General features: G+C 43.6%; 1 protein-coding gene across 6 annotated transcripts in view; it reads right to left on the reverse strand.

The window, feature by feature from the left end:
- The window catches only part of SGSM3 (small G protein signaling modulator 3), a 46,416-nt gene extending 26,769 nt beyond the window's left edge, over positions 1-19,647 (reverse strand). For 2 of the 6 annotated variants that reach the window (XM_027592273.2, XM_027592268.2), the window contains exon 1: positions 19,509-19,647. The gene's annotated coding sequence lies outside the window, so the exon portion shown is untranslated. Of the gene's footprint in view, positions 1-7,703; positions 7,842-7,929; positions 8,045-18,911; positions 19,055-19,508 lie in introns of those variants that run through there. The other 4 variants (XM_027592272.2, XM_027592270.2, XM_027592271.2 and 1 more) reach the window with 4 other exon arrangements.
- Positions 19,648-21,380: the final 1,733 nt, after the last annotated feature.

Genomic DNA, 21,380 nt, shown 5'->3' on the forward strand with positions numbered 1-21,380 from the left:
TGGAGCCCTGAATTTAGAGCAGCTACGCAGCTTCTCTAAAACTTACCTTCCTCTTCCTCCAACAGAAATACTACTTATCACCTCAAATTATTCATCTCTGCAGGAATTTAATGTTTACACAAAACCATAAAAAGCAAAAGTGAAAAAAAGGTGCAAACTATTAGAAATAGCTTATCTATAACTGTGAAAAGGATCCCTTTCTCTCTCATTTGTAACTAACACTTTACTAACACCGCTCAGCATGAATTTGACATCTTAGCAACCTGCGAAGTTAGGAACTCCCTAAGTTGCTAAAAGGTAAAATCTGTCATCTTTCAAGTTACTGTCGCAAGTTTCCCAATAATCTAAGTAATCACTGGAAAAACAACTGACAATAGTTTAAAATTCAGATTTCCAAGGCACCAGGTTTTTGTTGTTTTGTTTTGTTTTGAAGGCTAAACCAAATCCCCAGGTGTCTGACTTCACTTGGGGCTGCCTAGCTTTCTATTACATTCAAGTGCAGGACTTTTCCAAAGGCAAAGCCACTGAAAGCAGTTAAAAGGAAAAAAGATGCTTATAAACCAGGGGACTAGAAAAGTACAGCAGTTTGCAGGATAGGCTGTAAAGGAAAAATGCTATTTCCACATCCAAAACTTTCACAGAGATATTTCCCTATCCCATGAATTTTCTCCACAGTTCAGGCACCACAACCTGAGCTGGGGTCAGGTGGGACACTCGCTGGCTATTAGAGCCGAAGGCTCAGGAACACTTCTTTCCAACACCTCTGGGCATTTTGCACAAGATCATTCTTTTCTACTGAGAACACAGTTCTTGTGCAAACACAAATGATAAACTATAGCAGGATAAATCTGAGCTTCAGGTCAGAGGAAAATCTCTGGGGTATAAACAGTTATTGGGTTTCTCATGGGAAGGGAAGTTCTATACTCTTGAGTTTTGTACGTATGGAACATTAATGGAAATCAAAATTTTAAAAAATTCTGCCACAAGTCTGCCACCTCAATAAATCATTTTCTTCACTTCTATGTTCTCTTTTGGTTTTTCCCTATATATAACATAGATTTTAAAATATCACACTGAACACTAAATAATCAGCATTTTCCCCAGTAACCATGCAGCTTTTATAGTGATATAGTCTGTAACTGATTGATCTAGTCATCTGTTGATAAATTTAAGCACCTAGGAGCAATATCTGCATTAAAAACAATGCTGTGAGGAACTCTCCTTTTGAAAAAATTTTAAATAAAATTAATGAATCTGTCTCATTTGGGAGAGGATTTGGATTTTTGAAAATCTGCTTTTTCTGAAGTGTCAGCTTTATAAAAAGAAATCAAAGGATGAGATTAGATTAATAGCAAATTATTGGTATTAGAGTTTAACATGGTGCCTTTGAAGGTAATTAACCCAATGACCCCTACACTTAAAATTTTACAGTATTATAATTATAGCACAGTGAGGAATTACTCTTTTAATAGTTGGCTCCAGAATGCTTCCCAGAGAGGTTTATCTTTGTTTTGGAAAACACTTTGATAAGCTCCTTAAAGGTGGCCTAAAGACATAGAAGAAAGAAGAGATCTATCAATTGCCTAGCAAAAGAAATGAATAGAAATTTGGAGGCAGGGGAGAACAGAACTAGAAGTGGCCTGGACCATAAAAAGGAGGGGAAGAGAAGTCCAAAACCAAGGTGAGGAGCTGCATCCTTTGGAACAAAGTGACCTATGAGACATTAACACTCAGTATGCCTGGGGTGGGGAGGTCTGGAGGGTGAGGACAGAATGCTTCTTCAGGAAAGGACAATCCAAAACCCACATGAAGTTGTGCTGTTGCAGGGTAAAATCCCTTTGCCATCCCGTTTTCAGTAAAGCCTGCCCTACTTGTAAGAGCCTTGAAGGTGGTTTGGGGGAAAACCAAATAAAAGGTCTAAAAGTAGTAATAAAAAGTAGTAATTCCTACTGTACAGAGATGTTATAAGGACTACATAGTTAAATTTTAAAAAATCTGGGGGAGGGTGTTGGAATTTTCACGTAATGTGGGCTTATAGGGCTTGCGTCCATTTTATTAAAATTTCAAGTTAAGGGATTTCAGCTGATTATTTAACACAAAAGTTTTATGTATCTCATTTCCTTAGATTTGTATATAAAATAACTACTTTTTAAAAATTCAAGCTACATTTCAACGATATCGTGGAGTTTATGGCTCCCTAACTTTACAATGTTGTTCCCTTTCCCTTAAATAATCTCAACCCGTGGTTCTCAAAAAGTGGAGCACATCATAATCATCTGGAGGACTTTTTAAAACCCAAAAAGCTGATCTTTTTTTTTTTTTTTTTAAGATTTTACTTATTCATTTGAAAGAGCACATACAAGCAGTGGGAAAGGCAGAGGGAGAGGAGAACAGACTCCCCTCTGAGCTGGGAGCCCAACATGGAGCTCGATCCCAGGACTTGGAGATCATGACATGAGCTGAAGGCAGATGCTTAACCATCTCAACCACCTAGGCACCCTAAGATTTTATTTTTAAGTAATCTCTATACCCAATGTGGGGCTCGAATCTACAACCCCAAGATCAGGAATTGCATGCTCTAATGATTGAGCCAGCCAGGCACCCCTTTTTAAAAGCTGAATTTTTAAATCTGAAGGTCTGAGTAGAATGAGACTGTTCCATTCTTACAAGTTCCCAGGTGATGTTGATGCTGTGGTCCAGGGAACACACTTTGAGAACCACTGGGCTAAAACTACACTTTGACCATTCTTTCAAATTCTAGTTCAGATGTGACCTCCTGACCTCCTGGAACACCTTCCCCTTCCAACTTCCACGCTCCCGACCTCCCTTCTCTGATAAAACTAACCACTGTACATGCTCCTACTGTTTATTTCATCCTGCACTGTAATTTATATGTGTACATATCTGCCCTATATCCGGTACCTAGCCTAGAGCCTGACCCATGGCAGGTGTTGACTGTATGAGGAGGGGATACCATACTCCTGGAAGATCCCCATGTACAACATGCTCCTTTGTAAGTTCCTGTGCTGGGCTCCTTCTGATGTAAGGCCCCCCCACTTTACCTGACTTCTCATCCTCCAGGCTCAGCCTGGGCTCTTTCTCCTTGAGGAAGCCTTCTCTGAACACACCCCCTGCCTCAGGTTTGTGTCAGGTGCTCCTCTTCCTGTCTGTATCAAAAAACATATTTAATATACTATCTATAACCTATTTATCTTAATAACAGCTACCATTCACTGCCGGCTCTCCAAGTGCCAGGAACTCTAGTAAGCAGAGTTGGATTAAAATTTTTAGAGGTCGTGGGGCACCTGGGTGGCTCAGTTGTTAAGCGTCTGCCTTCAGCTCAGTCATGATCCCAGGGTCCTGGGATCCAGCCCTGCATCGGGCTCCCTGCTCAGTGGGGAGTCTGTTTCTCCCTCTCCCTCTGCCTGCCGTTCCCCCTGCTGGTGCTCCCTCTCTGTCGAATAAATAAATAAAATCTTTAAAAAAAAACTTTAGAGGTCCTTTTGTCAAGCCATTCCCACTTCTGGAAATTCATCCTACACTTCAGCAAAATGACTCCTGTAGAAAGACACTCCCTACAGCATTGTTTGTGATAGCAAAGTATTAGAAAACCTTAATATCCACTGGTAGGGAACGTGAATAAGTTACACAACATCTATATAATGGAACAGTGTGCAGCTGTCAAAAAACAATGGGTCAGTTGTTTACGTGCTGATACTAAATGATCTCCAAGGTATACTGCTAAGTGAAAAAAGCAAGGAGCAAAACAGTGAGAAGAGTAAACATTTGTACAAAGAAGAAGTTTTCAGGGGCGCCTGGGTGGCTCAGTTGGTTAAGCGTCTCCCTTTGGCTCAGGTCATGATCCTGGGGTCCTGGGATCGAGCCCCATGTCAGGCTCCCTGCTCGGCGGGAAGCCTGCTTCTCCCTCTCCCACTCCCCCTGCTTGTGTTCCCTCTCTCGCTGTGTCTGTCAAATAAATACATCTTTAAAAAAAAAAAAAAGTTTTCACATAAAATTTAGAAGGCTGCATGTGAGAGTAACTGGGTGACAGAGAGACTTTTTACCTAATACCCCTTTGTACCTTTTGAATTTTGAAGTATTTGAATGCATTACCTATTCAAACAAAGTTAAGCATGAAAAAAAATTTAAAGACCTTCAGAAAGCCATAGGATGAGAAAGATTAGGTGCTCCCCTATTTAATCAATATAAAAATAAAAATGAGTATGAGGAAGTCCAACATTTAGATTTTTTCCAAGATGACTTCTGCTATGTTTCTATGAAATGTCTAATACCAAGTTCTTTCCATTTCCTCTTCGTATTTTGTGTCTCTGCTTTATTAGTACCCTCAGCACATGCCTGGCCTACTAAAGGCCAATCCGCAGCAGACGTTCATTAGACCCAGCGACAACACTCTAGTTCTTACCACACGGAGTGTGCAAGGCTAGTGACCCTTTGGTTCTCCTCCTGCCTTTCTGGCTGCTCCTCCTTAGTCTCTTTTCCCAGTCCCTCCCCTGCTGGTTCCTAAAATGCCTTAACGTTCTGTTCTGGCTCCTCCCCTAGTTCCCTGCACTCTTACTGCCTCTCATGGCTTCAATTTATACCTACAGGCAGATGATCCAGTTTCTTTCTTTTTCTTTCTTCTTTCTTTCTTTTTTAAGATTTTATTTATTTATTTGACAGAGAAAGACACAGTAAGAGAGGGAACACAAGCAGGGGGAGTGGCAGAGGGAGAAGCAGGCTTCCTGAGGAGCAGGGAGCCCGGCCCCAGGACCCTGGGATCATGACCTGAGCCGAAGGCAGACGCTTCACCGACTGAGCCACCCAGGTGCCCCGGATGATCCACAACATATTTCTCTCTAAACTTTAGGCTGACACATCCAACTGCCCACTGGGCCACTCCTCCACATTCCTGAAAATACCATGCTCTCAAATTAAGTCACTGTGAACCCTGCCCTCCTCCAGTGGTCCCTATCTCAGGAGACTGGCATTACAACCTATCTACCACCTTCTCCAGTCAGAATTGGGCCTCATGGTTAATGGATTCTCTTTCATCTTCCCACCTCCACCCCTCAACTCTTAAGCCTTTCTGAATGTTTTTTCAAACTTCCCTTTTCTTTCCAACCTTTGCTATTTCCCAGTTGGGGCTGTCATCATTTCTCACCATCATGATTTTTACAAGTCTTCCAACTGGGAACTCTGCCTCCAGTCTTGCCCCCTGCACCCCACACCCCATCTATTCTCTATTCTGCAGCCAGAGAAATCCTTTTAAAATGCAACTGATCAGGGGCGCCTGGATGACTCAGTTGGTTGAGGGAAACAGGAACCTCACCCCAGAATCCAGCACAGCAGTTCCAGTTAAATGCAGCTCTCCTGTGCAGACTTATGACCCGTGCTCGGCCACTCTAGGTCTTTCTATAAAATAATTAATCATCCGAGGCAGTCCGGTCACTTCCCCAAGTCCCTTCCAGGAGCATTTGCCTAAGATTTACAGCCTGGCAGTGCCCAGATGATGATAAGGAAAGCAAAAGCAAGGTCCTGCACAGACCTTCTGTCAGTACCACTACCAGAGGTGGTGGGCAACAACCCCTTCAGGAGTGAAACAAACAATGGTTAGCCAACTGCAATTGCAACTCAGGTAGCTTTGAAAAATAGTGATTCGAGTTTTTGAGGAAATAAAGCTCCTTTGAGGGCTGTCAAAAAAGGCCCCTGAGAAATTTGTACTTAAAGTGTTATATTAACTTAGGAGCTTATGGCACTTAAAAGGGACAAGACAGAGTGTTAACAAAGTCCCTATTCCTCACAAGTTAAACTACAGAGGTCAACAAACTACTTTATCTTTAAGTCATTTATTTGGCCAGCCCATTCAAATAACTACTGGGAATTTCTCATTTGCAGATACAAAAATACCAACATAATAACTCTGTATGTTATACCAAGTATGGTAATCCACTCCTACTTACTCTGTGGCAGTGAGTGGATGGAGGTATTAGAAGGGAGGTACCAATTAAAGAAGGAATAATGTATTTATTGACTGTTGACCATACTGCTAAGAAACCAGAGAAAACCAGGGTTCAGGGTTAAGCATCTTACCCATGTCACACACTGAGTGTGTGTGACACACAGGACTGAGTGCGAAGCTGACCCTCTATCCCACACTGACGAGCACAGCTGTCCTTAGCAATTGCGCGGCACAATCTCCAGGGAAGCCCATGAGCTACTTGTGGGTGTGTGAGAACAAAGCACCTTGGCTTGGGGTATGGAGCCCCGTGCAGACCAGGTTAAAACGTAACAGAAGCAGCTGGATTAAGACACAATTTTTGCAGACAAATTAAGCAGATATATCAGGAGAAAATTCCCATGTTATAGGAGCAAATTAATTTCTTTAACAGACCTGCACCTATAGAGATCATCAGCTTCTTCAATAGCAGGTGCAGCACAAAGGCACTTAGCACAGCCATGAATGACAGTCATGAATGACACGGTTAGAAGGGTCCTTTGAGTTATGTCCCTCTCGTTTTTTGTTTTTTCCCCAAAAAAAGAAACTTGAGGCCAAAGAGGTCAAAAGACTTATTTAAAGCCATACTGTGAGCAGGTGACACAGCCAGTCCAGAAGCTAAGTCTCCTATTTCCACTATTCCAACCTAAAATTGAATCAAAAACTTGGGGAAAACATGGGAACAGGCAAACTGGATCACACTCAGACCAGCAAGCATCATCACCAAGAGAAATCCCAGGAGAGATATTATGGGAAGTTGTCCTCCTGCTGTTGTAAACCTTGGGGTTAGGCAGACCATGAAGTTTTTGTTTGTTTGTTTGTTTTGTGGACCTACCATTGGATAATCTGTTTCTGGTTAGCTCTTTGTATTTCCTACATAATACTGATTTAAACAATCAGGTCCACACAGTTAAAACTTCTACATTGTAGGAATTACACTACCATTTTGAACTAACCACTGAAATTCTTGCCTCGTCCAGCCCCAGGTAAGTTCTCACTGCTCATTGCTCTCTTAGCCCATGTTACTCCAGGACAAAGTCAGGAAACAAGCTCCATGCTATTTATCTTCACTATTGCTCAGCTGGACTTTCATTCTTCTCTAAATGACTTTCTATCATGTTTCCTTCAGTGCTACATTCAAGCTTTCCCCCTATTTCTTCAGACCCCCCATCTGTTTTCTGCTGCCACTTACTCCCTCCCACCTGATGACCTGCTTTCCACCTTGATGAAGCCGAGGTCATTTGGCTTAGGTTTCCTCCACTTCCTCCTCCTCCTGTCAAAACTGTCCCATCGAGGCGCCTGGGTGGCTCAGTTGTTAAATGTCTGCCTTTGGCTTGGGTCATGATCCCAAGGTCCTGGGAACGAGCCCTACATTGGGCTCCCTGCTCGGCGGGAAGCCTGCTTCTCCCTCTCCCACTCCCCCTGCTTGTGTTCCCTGTCTGTCTCAAATAAATAAATAAAATCTAAAAAAAAATCCAAACTGCCCCATAATTCACAATTTTCTCTTTCCACCTTCCTCTCAGAGGAAGTAGTAGTCTTCCTTCCTTCGCAGGCTAAGTCCTCCACCCATAATAACCTTCCACCGTTTCCCAGACTGCATCTCCAGCTTCCTCTCTGCTGGCTTCAAGCGCAGCGCCCACGCTCAGATCGCCCGCATAGTTAATTACAACAAACCCAAACAAAGCAACGTGGACCCACTCAAACCTACCTGTTGGCTCTGCCTGCTCTGCCACCCTGCCACGTTATCAAAGGCAGAGTCGAACCCTGCAACCACGCCTCCTCAGTCAACCTGCTCCTTAGGCTTTTCCTGCCTAGCTTCCTCCCTTTGCACCCAGACTTTCTGAAGTCTCCAGTGGTCTCCTTGTCACACATGGAAGCCTCTTCCTTTGGCTTCATTTCCTTAAACTCCCCGAGGCATCTGACTGCTGACTCACCTGGGTTTCTGGCAACTGTTCTGACTCTGAGAGCACGAACCGCACTGGTTTTCCTTCTCTACTTAACTGCTTCTTTGCTGACTCCTCTTCTTCCCCCTGACCCTCAGAAAAGACATTCCCCAAATCAGGCTTCTCTTTCTCAATCCACTCCTAATGGATTCCTACTCGGGAATCCGTTCCTGTTCCTAAGGGGGACTTTGCTATCACTGCTATACAGATATGCCGCAAATCTCCACCTCTAGCCATGGCAACACTCCTGAGATTTCCAACTTCCTGCTGGACGGCTTTGACTTAATCCATTACACACTCGAAACCTGTTTTTCTCAAATGAATCTATTTTTATTCTATCCCAGATGATTCTTTTTGATTTTCCTATTTCTTCTCCGAAGACTCTCAGATTCTAAGCTTTTAGGGGAATTTCTGGCTCTTACTTTTGTCTTATTTTCACACTGAATCAGTTGCAAAGTCTATTGATTTTATGTTTAAAGTATCTCTAAGCATCTCTATCTCCACTGCCTTAATCCAGACCCTCACTGACACTTTTCTGGGCTATGGTAAATCTCCTGACAGGTTTCTGTGCCTCCAGACTCTTTCCATTCATGTTAAATAAACACTGGATTAATCTCTTGCTGAAGCACAGCTCTAATTACAGGGTTCCCTCATCATCTTCAGTGGCCCCCAATCTACCTTCTGAGTCAGCTCCTATTTTCTCTGCACGTACCCTATGCTTCAGCCACCTGGACCACTCACTGCTATCTCAACATGTCTCCAGATCTTTATTCATATTATTTCCTGCTTCAAAGGCCACCTCCATTTCTGAATGTCCTGATTCTATCCATCTTTCAGTGCTCAGCTCAAATGCCACTCCTGTGAAGCTTTCTGTAGTCCTCTGAACATTTACTTGTACCTATCTAATGCCGCATACTTACATTTCTCTCATTTTTAACTAGTTGTGTCTACCTTAACTCTAATAACCTGGAAGCCTCCTTAAAGCCTGAATCCTCTGTAGCATTTAGTACTTAGTAGGGATTCAATATATGTTTGCCAAGTGACAGGAATACACCTTCCTTAGTATTTTTGGATTTGGTGAAGAAATCTATGTTCACTTTATATATACATGGTACAGTGGGAGCAAGAAGTCCTAGGTTTGACAACTTGTTCTGCTGTGTGGCCTCTGGGTAAAATATTTAATCTCTCATAGCCTCAGTTTCCCTATCAAGTAAATTACAGTATAGTGCCTACAGATTAAAGTACTGAGAAAGTACTTAGAACCCCTAGCACAGTTACACATACTTAGCGTAGAGAAAATATTTTCCAAAGATGGGCCACAACAATATAACCTATCTCACATGTTTGTTGTTTTTTTTTTAAAGTAGGCTCTACGCCCAATGTGGGACTCGAACTCACGACTCTGAGATCAAGAGTATCACGCTGTCAACTGAGCCAGTTTTAAGATTACTTAAAAATAAAATCCTGGGGCACCTGGTGGCTCAGCCGTTAAGTGTCTGCCTTTCAGCTCAGGTCATGATCCCAGGATCCTGGGATCTAGCCCCGCATCAGGCTCCCTGTTTGGTGGGAAGCCTGCTTCTCCCTCTCCCACTCCCCCGTTTGTGTTCCCTCTCTTGCTGTCTCTCTCTCTCTGTCAAATAAATAAAGGAAATCTTTAAAAAAAATTTTTTTTAAAAATAAAATCTTAAGAAAAAAAAGATCGGGGCGCCTGGGTGGCTCAGTCCGTTATCTGCCTTTGGCTCAGGTCATGATCCCACAGTCCTGGGACTGAGTCCTGCGACAGGCTCCCTGTTCACTGGGGAGTCTGCCTGTCCCTCTCCCTCTGCTCCTCCCCTCCACTCTCCTCCCACCCCACCCCTCCCGGGCTCATGCTCTCTCTCTCAAATAAATAAATAAAATCTTAAAAAAAAAAAACAAAAAAAACCCAGACTGTTGTTTTGAGCCACTAAGTTCTGGGGTGACTGTTACAGAGCAAGAGATACACTAAAGAACTGGTAATACATCCAGCTATTATTGATACAATGCCACTGTAAATTCCAGTTTCCTCCTCCCTTTTTCAAACTGACAAGACCTCATCTTTTTACTGTAACCTCACATAGCAGGCATCATTCTTTCATTTAACATAATGAGCGCTTACTCTGGGTCAGACCCCATGTTAGACTCTGGAAGAGAACAGTGAACAAAACAAAATCCCTGCCTTGTGAAGTTTTTAGCCTAGTCAGGGTAGAGAGACAGCCAAATGAATCCATAATGTCAAATAACAATTATTGTTATTTAATAAATTACACAGTAATTTATACATAATGCTAGGTAGTGATAAGGGCTCTTGTGTTTATTACTTGTCCTTCTAGAAACTAAAGGAATCTATATTCTACCAGAAAAGTACAAAGTACTCAGAACCATCTCAGTTTAAAATAAAGGATGGAATAATATTTTCTGTTTTGTTTCCAAAACATTTCTGAACAATGCCTCACGCATTTGTTGGTCTTTCTGGCCACAGTGGCCAAGTAAATCTATAAACGCCAGGTCCCTTCATTAGATCTTAATTGCTTATTTTATCAAAATAATTTGGAATTTTTTTTGTTCTCAGTAAGCTTCTAGATTCACCTCTTAAATTTTGTATAATTAATATTTTAGTTTGCACTTTCCAGTTCCTAAATGCAGTATCTTGTTATTATTAAAATACTTATGCTTTTCCCAATGGTTTATATAGATTAGTAAAATTTTCCTGTAACTTTTCCCCAAGCACTTGGTTCTTCTCAATATGGATGAATATAATGTGCTTGTATTATGTGAATCCATGTGAAAAGAAAATATAATTTATAAAAATAAAAATTGAAGCAACTTTTAAATATACATACCTCATAAAAATACATTTGCACTCTGCAATACACATTTAGTTAAACTCACTTCCGAACTTTACCATCCTGTTTATTTGCCTATAGCATTTTCTACCTATTCTTGAATCTCAAAACAAAAATAAACCAAACACACCAAAAAAAAACCACTCACACAAATCCACTAATATATTTTCTGGTTATAAAAGTCATAGATACTCATTGTGGAAAAGTTGGAAAATTCACACTTAACAAATGAATAAATAAATAAATGAATAAATAAATAAATAAATAAATAAATAATAAATAAAGAGGCACCTGGCTGGCTCAGTTGGAGGAGCATGTGATGCCTGATCTTGGGGTCATGAGTTTGAGCCCCAAGTTGGGTGCAGAGATTATAAAAAATAAGTAGGGCTGCCTAGGTGGTGCAGTTGGTTGAGTGTCTGACTCTTGGTTTTGGCTCAGGTCATGATTTTGGGGTCATGAGATCAAGCCCCACTTCGGGCTCTGTGCTGAGTGTGGAGTCTGCCTGAGATTCTCTCTTCCTCTCTCTCTGCCCCTCCCACTCGTGTGATTAATCTCTCTTTCTCACTCACGCACATACCGCATAAAGAAAATGTTAACAATCACACAAAACATTTCCATCATCACAGAGAATTCTACTGCACAGTGTTTCCCTATTATACCTCCTCCCAGGACTGGTTTTTGTAGTGGATATATCTGGTCTCTGTCCATGGGATTACAATTCCATTGACCAGGCAAATATACACACATGAAATGACAAACACAAGGCCAGTTAAAAATAAGAGAATAAACCACAAATATTAATCAAAGTTCAAAGAAATAAAGAGATAACTACAGGTTGATATGGAAAAGCCTTCATAAAGGAGACAGATAATTATTTATTGACTTAATTCATTGAGGGATACGTATACATTGCACTAGGCACTATAAGGGCCTGACCTAAGCAAGATTTAGAGGAACTACAGTTTGACAACGAGATTAACTGTCAATCACCACCCTCCCCCCATTTCTGTCATTAATGAGCTGTATGATATTGGGATCTCTAGTCCTTATGAAGGGGATGATCTCATACTTCCAGTCCTAAAGTGCTGTGATCCAAAGAGAAAAAGGCACCAGAGAGTAAGTAAAAGCAACTGAAAAAGATCCAAAGTTCACAGAATGAGCTGTGTTCCCAGGACACAAAGTAGACCCAATGGTGATTTTGTGTTGAGGAAATAGTCACTCATTCAACATACATTTACTGAGTGCCTACTATGTGCCAGGCACTGTTCTAAAGTGGTAAGGATACAACAGTGCTCAAAACAGATAAAAATCCCTTTTTTCCCCTAGAATCTGGCATTCTAGAGGGGAAACAAGTAATTCAAAAAATAATCAAGATGCTATATTGTATGCCAGGTGATGATTAGTGCTACAGAGTAAAATGAAACAGGAAAAGGGATAGGCAGTTTCAGGAAGTGGCTATTTTAAATGAGGGGGTCAGGGCGCCTGGGGGGCTCAGTCAGTTAAGCGTCTGCCTTCAGCTCAGGTCATGATCCCGGAGTCCCCGGATCAAGCCCCACGCTGGGCTCCCTGCTCAGAGGGGAGTCTGCTTCTCCCTTTCCCTCTGCCCCTCCCCTTGCTCCTTCTCCCTCTGTGTGTCTCTCTCTCTCTCGCTCACTCTCTCTCAAATAAATAAAATCTTTTAAAAAAATAATAAATGAGAGTTTCAGGGAAGGCTCAATGAAATCTGAGTCAAGACCTGAAGAAAGTGAGAGGCTGAGGGAAGCAGAGATCTGGGGGCAGAGCAAAGAGCAACAGATAGCTGTAGTGAGGCAGGAACAGAGGACACCAAGCTGGCAGAGGAGGGAAAGGCAAGAATGATTTATTCTAGACTCATCTCTAGGTCCGAGTGTGGAGACACAGATTTCAGGATTGAAGGGAACTTTATAGGTCATTTAGTACAACTAACCATTAGATTATTAAACCCACCCTACTCTTCCCAAGGGACCATCTTGTCTTGGCTTGAACTATTTTTTATTTATTTATTTACTTATTCATTTATTTAAAGTAAGCTCTACACCCAATGTGGGGCTTAAACTCACCACCCCAAGATCAAAGGTCAGACCATGCTCTACTGACAAAGCCAGCCAGGCACCCTGGCGTGAACAATTTTAGCGTATTTATCTACCTCCACAGACCAAGATAGCCTATCCATCCTTGAACATCTCTGCTTTTAGACTTTAATTAGCACAGAAATCTGTTTTCTAGTAACATCTACTCTTTATTCTTATTAGGGACGCTCTGTACACTACATGCTTCAGATGTCTGAAGATGAAAACCTTCAAGTCTTCTCTCATATTTCTCTTCTCTTCAGGTTAAAGTTAACCAGTTGTTTTAACTCTTTTCTAAGTGACATGGCCTTATGTCATGTAACAGTAAGTTAAGGGAGTCTCAAATGCCAGCCAGAAAAACTGACTTTGGGTAACTTATATTATGTAATACAGGATTTATTGGAAAGATACAAGGTAGGGCACAGAACTGAGGAAAAGCTAAAGAATCAGGTCTTTGAGGGGCGCCTGGGTGGCTCAGACGTTAAGCATCTGCCTTTGGCTCAGGTCATGGTCCCAGGGCCCTGGGATCAAGCCCCACATCGGGCTCCCCGCTCAGCGGGAAGCCTGCTTCTCCCTCTCCCACTCCCCCTGCTTGTGTCCCCTCTCTTGCTGTGTCTCTGTCAAATAAATAAATAAAATCTTAAAAAAAGAAAAGAATCAGGTCTTTGGAAACAAACACAAAGCAGCTCCAATATCCACATATTAGGAATTAATCCATGGTTGTGATGAAGGAGGTTTGTCACCGTGTCATTCAACCTAAGATTCAAATTAAAGGAGGAACACATCTATTGGCCTAACCTGGTCATGTGCCCACCACTTAACTCGGTCAGGGATGGACTGTCCTCAAAGCAAAACGGAGTTGCTATTTCCAGAAAAACCTAGACTGGAGGCTGAGCCGGCCAAAACAACTTATGTACACTAAACTCTTTCAAAATGTGATGCCTCAAATCCAACATAAGAATCAGTAGGGAGGAGGAGCAAAGCCAAGGTATTCCACCCCACACTTGCTGTATGAACCTTGGGCAAGTTACCAAACTCTGCCTCAGTTCCTCTCTGTAAGACAGTGACAGTCACAACAATAGTTTGTTGTACTTGTGGCAACCAAAGAAAATGTATGTGAAAAGCTTTATAAACTCAAAGCTACCTATAGTAGCCAACACTTACTGACCACCTGTCGCATACATAGATTATTTTAGGTAATCTTCAAAACCACCCTATGAAGTAGAAGGTTAGGAGCACAAACTCTGGAGTCTGACTACCCAGGTTCAAATCCTCACTCCCATCACTTATTTGTGCGACCTGGAACAAATTACTTAGCATGTCTGTGACTGTTTCCTCACCTTAAGTGGGGGTAATTCTAATAATATACGGAGTGATTGTGAAGACTGAGGTAATACAAGTACAATTCTTAGACCTATGCCTAGTACATAGTAAACACCCAAAATATTAGTAATACTGTGACCGGTGGTAGTAGTGGTAGTTATCCCAATTTTACAAATGAGCAAAATGAGGCACTGGGAAGTTATAGCACTTGAATTAAGTTTTCAAAGTTATTTATTTATTTTTTCAGATTTTATTTATTTATTTGACAGAGAGAGACACAGCGAGAGAGGGAACACAAGCAGGGGGAGTGGGAGAGGGAGAAGCAGGCTCCCCGCGGAGCAGGGAGCCCGATGCGGGGCTCGATCCCAGGACCCTGGGATCATGACCTGAGCCGAAGGCAGACGCTTAACGACTGAGCCACCCAGGCGCCCCAAGTTTTCAAAGTTTAAAGTGGTAGAGCAGAATTTGAACTTCATCGTAGGTATTCTTAATTACTATACTCCACAGACTTGAAAGTGGGAAAAAAAAAAAAAAAAAGTGGTATTTGGACTTTAACCCTAAAGTCAAGTCACACAAATTAAGGATATTTACAAATGAAACTCAAACACAAGAAGAGGGAAATGAACTGCTGATACATATCTTTAGAATTTTAACTAGAAGCCTAACCAGCTATCTAGAAAAGACCAGGAATACTCCTATCATTTTGTTAAGAAAAAATCTTCTCTTAGCCCTACTGGAGATCAGGCCCTTCCCAGAGGTAAGCCTTCTGATTAGAGCTTTCAATCTTTTTTTTTTTTTTTTTTTAAGATTTTAAAGTTACCTCTACACCCAACATGGGGCCTGAATTTATAACCCCAAGATCAAGCGTTGCATGCTCCACAAACTGAGCCAGCCAGGCACCCCTTAATCTCATTTCTAACGTTATTCTTATGGACAAAGTTATTTAATGATTCCAAAGAAGTTAACTTCCTAAAACAATTCACATTAGCAGAGGAAAAAAACACACACAGAATACCTGCATCACACTGTGAAAAAGCAGAAATATGTTTATAACTGTGAGAGAGGCATAATGTTAGAAGACCCAGTTAACTGTGCCTACCAAAAAAAGGTAAATGTCACTCCTCATTTATGAATTATGACCATCAAGGAACCTAATGTTCAAAAAGGAGGAGAGGTGATCATATGTATACTATTCAAACAACAGTGTCTTCAAAATCAGTTCATGACCCACCAAAAGTAAGCTTCATTCAGTCTTATGGTACTGAGAGTAACTACCATGTTCTGAATACAATATCCTATGAGGTATTCATTCATCAAATATTTATTGATCACCTACCACTGTTCTAGAAGACAGAGGTGAGGAGGTGAAAAGATAAAGGCCCTACTCTCATAGAGCTTACATTGTAAGCACGTATTTTAAAAAAGAAATTGAGGCTCAGTTCCCAGGTCTGTTAAACTCTAAAACCTACACCATATTTTGACTGTATCATCTCCCACTGGCGAGATACGGCTTCTCCTAAAAGTCAACACCGAAACATGCAGTCCTGACAGCCCTGTCTGCAACAATTTAGGGTTCCTCTCTGTTGGCAGTTCAGTGTCACTTTCCCAGTGAAGTGTTCTTCCCCCAACTTCCAACAGCAAAGACTCCTGGGTCAGCAGTTTAACACGTCATACTGACAAGAATGAAATTCTTTTTCTTCTTCATTAGTCCCCAAACTCCCTCAAGGCAAGAACCATGTCTTAGCCTCTCTATATGTCTAAAAGATGGTACAGCAAATAGTCAATAAATAGCTGAGTGGAGCTCATGAGAACATTTCAACAGAATAGAGGGTGGAAGCTAGATTGCAATGAACTAAGGAGTCAAAGAAAGAGAGGGGAATAGTGTTTGTTCTTCAAGAACAAGTCAAGAAAGGAAAAGGAGGGAAACGGAAGTAGTCTGAAGGAGAAATGTGATCACAGGAAAGTTTTATATTTTTTTAAGAATGAGAAAAATCTGAATATTATTTGTTGGTAAGGTAGTACCGCACAGTAGAAAGAACAGGGATGGCAGAGTCAGGCTTGAATTTGAATTCTGGCCCCGTCACTTACTATGTCTGTGGGCAAATCTGTACTTCAACCTACACATAAAATGAGAATGATAATACCTACACCTCACTGTGACAATGACAGCATGTGGCAAACAGAAGTAATCCAATAAATGGTATCGATGACTATTACTGTATGCAGAAGCCCGCACTCCGGTGTTCTAACCCCTCCTACGTGGCTCGTGCTTCAATGCGGATTTCCTATCTCAGTCTATATGTAGTATGTGATGGCAAAGAAACAGGATCCTTATTTCGTCTGTGTGTACCACCTCTGGGCTATTCCACTTCTTTGTGACAGTCTGGATGAGCTCATGAATGGCTATTATGGAAAATTACTGATGTCACCAGCTGAGGAAATAGAGAATCTGGAGAACAAGCAGATGAAACTGATGTTAAATCATCAAATGTACAAGATTCCTGGGCTCCTGCCAAAACTCAATGAGAACTAGGAAGAGAGAAACCGAAAACACAAACACACAGAACATTGTTTAACTTCCGAAGCCAACAAGGTGTTCCCAGCATCCACCCCAGGCACAAAAAGATGGCTGTATTATGATAAAAGAGATGGTTCTCAGGGCGCCTGGGTGGATCAGTCAGTTGAGCGTCCGGCTCTTGGCTTAGGCTCAGGTTGTGATCCTACAGTCGTGGGATCAAGCCCCGCATGGGGCTCTGCACTCAGTGCACAGTCGGCTTCAGATTCCCTCTTTCTCAAATAAATAAAATCTTTAAAAAGAGAGAGAGGGAGAGAGAGAGGGAGAGAGAGAGGGAGAGAGAGATGGTTCTCTCCTGAGTTCCTTTCTCAATATTTCACCTTCATGTCAGATTCATTTCTGTGAGGTGCTACTTCAGTACACCAACTTTTCTGTCATCTGACAAGTTTCCAAATTCACAAGATTAGGTATGCTTTTTTTATATTAAAATTTTTGTTCACAGCCTTTTAAAGTTAATGCTCTTGTGCTCACTTCAGCAGCACATATACTAAAGTTAATGCTCTGATCATGTTCATCTGTTACCATATCTGATCAACAGAAACACCTCACACCCTCCTCCTAACCGAATCACACATCTCCATGCTTAAAAAGAGACAAAGGGAAGAAGACTAAAGCCCAGGCTACTGTGACAATTAGTGCTGAAAAGCTACATATAGCTAGGACTATCGGAATACAGGAGAGATACTGACTTCCATTTAGAATCGATTACAAATTAGTCATGGAGAACAGAAATGAATATATAAAACAAAGATGATATAATTACTGATTAGAGTTCAGAGAAAACTGGAAGGAAAAAAGATGAGGAAGAAAAGAAGTAAGAAATGTATGTGTATCTACTAACTTTTTTTTTAAATTTTATTTATTTATTTGACAGAGAGAGACACAGCGAGGGAACACAAGCAGGGGGAGTGGGAGAGGGAGAAGCAGGCTTCCTGCCGAGCGGGGAGCCCGATGCGGGGCTCGACCCCAGGACCCTGGGATCATGACCCGAGCCGAAGGCAGACGCTTAACGACTGAGCCACCCAAGCGCCCCATGTATCTACAAACTTAATTACAAACATAATCACTAAAAGCTACAAGTAAGGGCACCTGGGTGGCTCAGTTGGTTAAGCGTGTGACTGGGTTTTGGCTCAAGTGGTGATCTTGGGGTCAGGGGATGAGCCCCAAATAGGGCTCTGTGCTGAGGGCGTAGTTTGCTTCAGATTCTCTCCCTCTCCCTGCCCCCCGCCTGCTCTCTCTAAAATAAACAAAAAACATATATATATAAAATAAAAGCTACAAGTAAACAAGTCAAAATTGGAAATTCCGTTTTTGCGAATCAGAGTCTTATCAGGAACTTGAGTTTACCAAGAAAGAAAAAAGGTAAAGAATATTCCAGGACACTTTTTTTGTTTGTTTAAAGATTTTATTTATTTATTTGACAGAGAGAGACACAGCGAGAGAGGGAACACAAGCAGAGGGAGTGGGGGAGGGAGAAGCAGGCTCCCCGCGGAGCAGGGAGCCCGATGCGGGGCTCGATCCCAGGACCCTGGGATCATGACCTGAGCCGAAGGCAGACGCTTAACGACTGAGCCACCCAGGCGCCCGCGCCAAGATATTTTATTCAGTATTTAAACATCAGACTGGAAGAAGTGAGAGCCAGTACCAACATCTGTAGAATACCCACGAGATTTCTTCACATGATTTCACTCAATCTTGATAACATCCCTACAAGGTAGGTACATCCCCATTTTTGAGAGAAAAAGAGCCAGTGAGAGAAGCAGGCTCCCCACGGAGCAGGGAGCCCTACGTGGGGCTCGATCCCAAGACCCTGGAATCATGACCTGAGCCGAAGGCAGACGCTTAACGACTGAGCCACCCAGGCGCCCCCCAGGACACTTCTAATAACCCACCAAAACCCCAAAAGCCAGCAACCCACCACAAATTTCACGTGCAGCACAAGACTGGAAACTACGCCAGTCACCCATCACAGAAAAGAAACTTTAAAACATCTTTTCTTCCTCCGTATAAAAAGCATCCTGGATCATTAAGTATAATTTTCGGAATTCCAATCCTAACCACTCTGAGCGACCTCGGCTAATACATGCCTCCTCAGTTTCCCCAATGTTCAAATGCACACATTACCGCGAGTCTCGGCCCGAATCTGAGCCTGTGTTCTGACTCCGCACCTGAATCTTCAACGTCAAGTCACAAGTTAAACCTGAGGAAGAGCCCGCAGCTTAAATGTGCCCGAGAAAAAGAAAAAGAAAAACAGTCCCCCCACCCTCCCCCGCCTGAGGTGCGGTTTCTGTAAAACCGCTCGCAGCTGCTGAGGGGGAGGTATGTATTCTGGCTCGAGCCCCCAGGACACGGAGGCTCGGGCGCCGGTGGCCCCCGCTCCCGCTGGTCGCGCGAGGAGGCCGCCCCCGCTCCGGGCGGGGACGCGGGGGCTCAGCGACACGCGGGTCCGAGCCCCGCCGCCGCCCCGCAGGCCCCGCACCCGCACCGCCAGAGCCCGCGCCTGGCGCCCGCGGCCGGAGCCCCAGCCCACGCGGGCACCTGCGAGGTCCGGCCCCGCCGATCTCCCGGCCGCGGGCGGTGCTTCTCCCCTCGTCTGCCCGTCAGTGCGTCCGTCAATCGGTCGGTCCATGGCCGCCCCCGCGACCCCACCTGAGGGGCAGGTGTGGGCGCCGGGCTCCACAGACCCAGCGAGCCTCCGCCGACCTCTCCCTCCGCACTCACCTGCCCGGCGCGGGACGTCCAGCTGCCCGGCCGCCGCCAGTGCCCCCACCACCTTAAGGCCAAGCCGGGTCGGCTCGCGGCTCCACCGCTCGGACCCAGTCAGCGCTCGGTGGCGCCACCGCGCACGCGCGCCGGGCCGAGCGGGGTGGGGGGGGGTTGCCGTTGAGAATGCTGGGGGCTGTAGTCCTCCCGGGTCAGTGGACTGCGGCGGCGCTGGGGTCTGCGCGCTCCCGGACAGCACGCACGAGGCTCCTTTCCGAGCCGAGACCCGGTCCCCCGACGGACGTTGGGGGGAGGTGGGTCGCACAGAAGTCTTTCGAAGCCCAGCGATACCCACTGGCCTTCGTCTGCCTTGCAGCCCGAGGAGCTCAGGGCAATATGGGCTGGACCAGCGGTTAAGGATGCGGGATAGAGGGGCGCTTAGGTGGCTCTGTCGTTAGGCGTCCGTCTTCGGCTCAGGTCATGATCCCGGAGTCCCGGGATCAAGCCCCGCATCGGGCTCCCTGCTTGGCGGAAGCCTGCCTCTTCCTCTCCCACTCCCCCTGCTTGTATTCCCCCTCTCACTGTGTCTGTCAAATAAATAAATCTTTAAGGGGAAAAAAAAAAAGTATGCGAGATAGATGGGGCAGGACTCTGGAGAAGAGCAGCCCTTACTTGACGCTCATTTTCTAAATATTTAAGTGCCTTTTTCACAGGTGTACAGAACCAGCCCTAGACCAGCCTGAACCACTCAATACAAGTCACAGGCCCTGCAAGGAGCCACAAATTGGAACAAATTTGGTTGAGGGCCTGCCGGAGAAACTCACTCTCCAGGCATGTATAACGCAGTGGGCGTAGTCAGAGGCTGCGTTTGGGTCATTCAACCATGCTAACGCTTAGCTCATCCATAAAACGAGAATGTGAACTTATGGTTGTGAGAACTAGATGCTGTTTGAGAAAATGTTAAAGTACAGTACAAACGAACAGTCCAAGAAGGTAGTAGGCCCATCTCCATTTGATATCCAGGTCCTAGTAGATGTCAGATTCTATCCTGAAAAGAATGTGTTGGGGTGCCTGGTTGTCTGTCTGTAGAGCATGGCATTCAATCTTGGGGTTGAAGTTTGAGCCCCACGTTGGGTGTAAAGATTACTTTAAAAAAAATAAAATCTTAAAAAAGAAAAAGAAAACGTGCTTACCACCTTTTAGGAAGGTCATCAAAAGCTACAATAGTATTTCAGGAGTGTTCTTTTAGAAATTTCTCCCTACCCTGAAGAGATAAATTCAGTTTAGAGCTGCTTATTAACCTAAGCATGGGTTCCCAATGGTGTTCCAAGGGGGTGATGCCTGGGTCAAGGAATGGAACCATAGTCCACACAGATAGCAAGGCAATCTCAGTTGTGACCTCATGGTATTATGTTCACTTTGCAAAGCAATATCATGTTATTTAACATCCCTGTGAAAGCTGGGTGAATTTTATCATTTGAATTTTACAGAGTACACTGGCAAAACTAGTAAGTGGCAGAGCAGAGATCTGAACCCAGTTTCTGGGGCGAAGTTCACTTTCCTACCCAAATTCTGCTTTCTTAAACTGAACGCCCCCCCCCCCCCCCCCCCCCCCCCCCGCCGCCCACCAAACCCATTGCCTTAGAACAATGAATTCCAGCCTTTTTAGTGTGGTAACATCCTTTTCTCTCATCTCACAACTGTTGCAGGGGCTATGTTTCTTAAGTTTATCTTTGTGGGGGAACACAACTTCTTGAGACAGTTGTCACGTCAACTGCGGTGTCAAAACTCAATAGTTAAGTAATGCTAGCTTCAGCACGGGCCCCTTAGGTTTTTGCAATAAACCATTAGTATTTCATTTTTGCTAACTTTCCCTACACACTTAATAGG

This window comes from Zalophus californianus, chromosome 9, assembly GCF_009762305.2.
Source record: "Zalophus californianus isolate mZalCal1 chromosome 9, mZalCal1.pri.v2, whole genome shotgun sequence".
NCBI classification, from domain to species: domain Eukaryota; kingdom Metazoa; phylum Chordata; class Mammalia; order Carnivora; family Otariidae; genus Zalophus; species Zalophus californianus.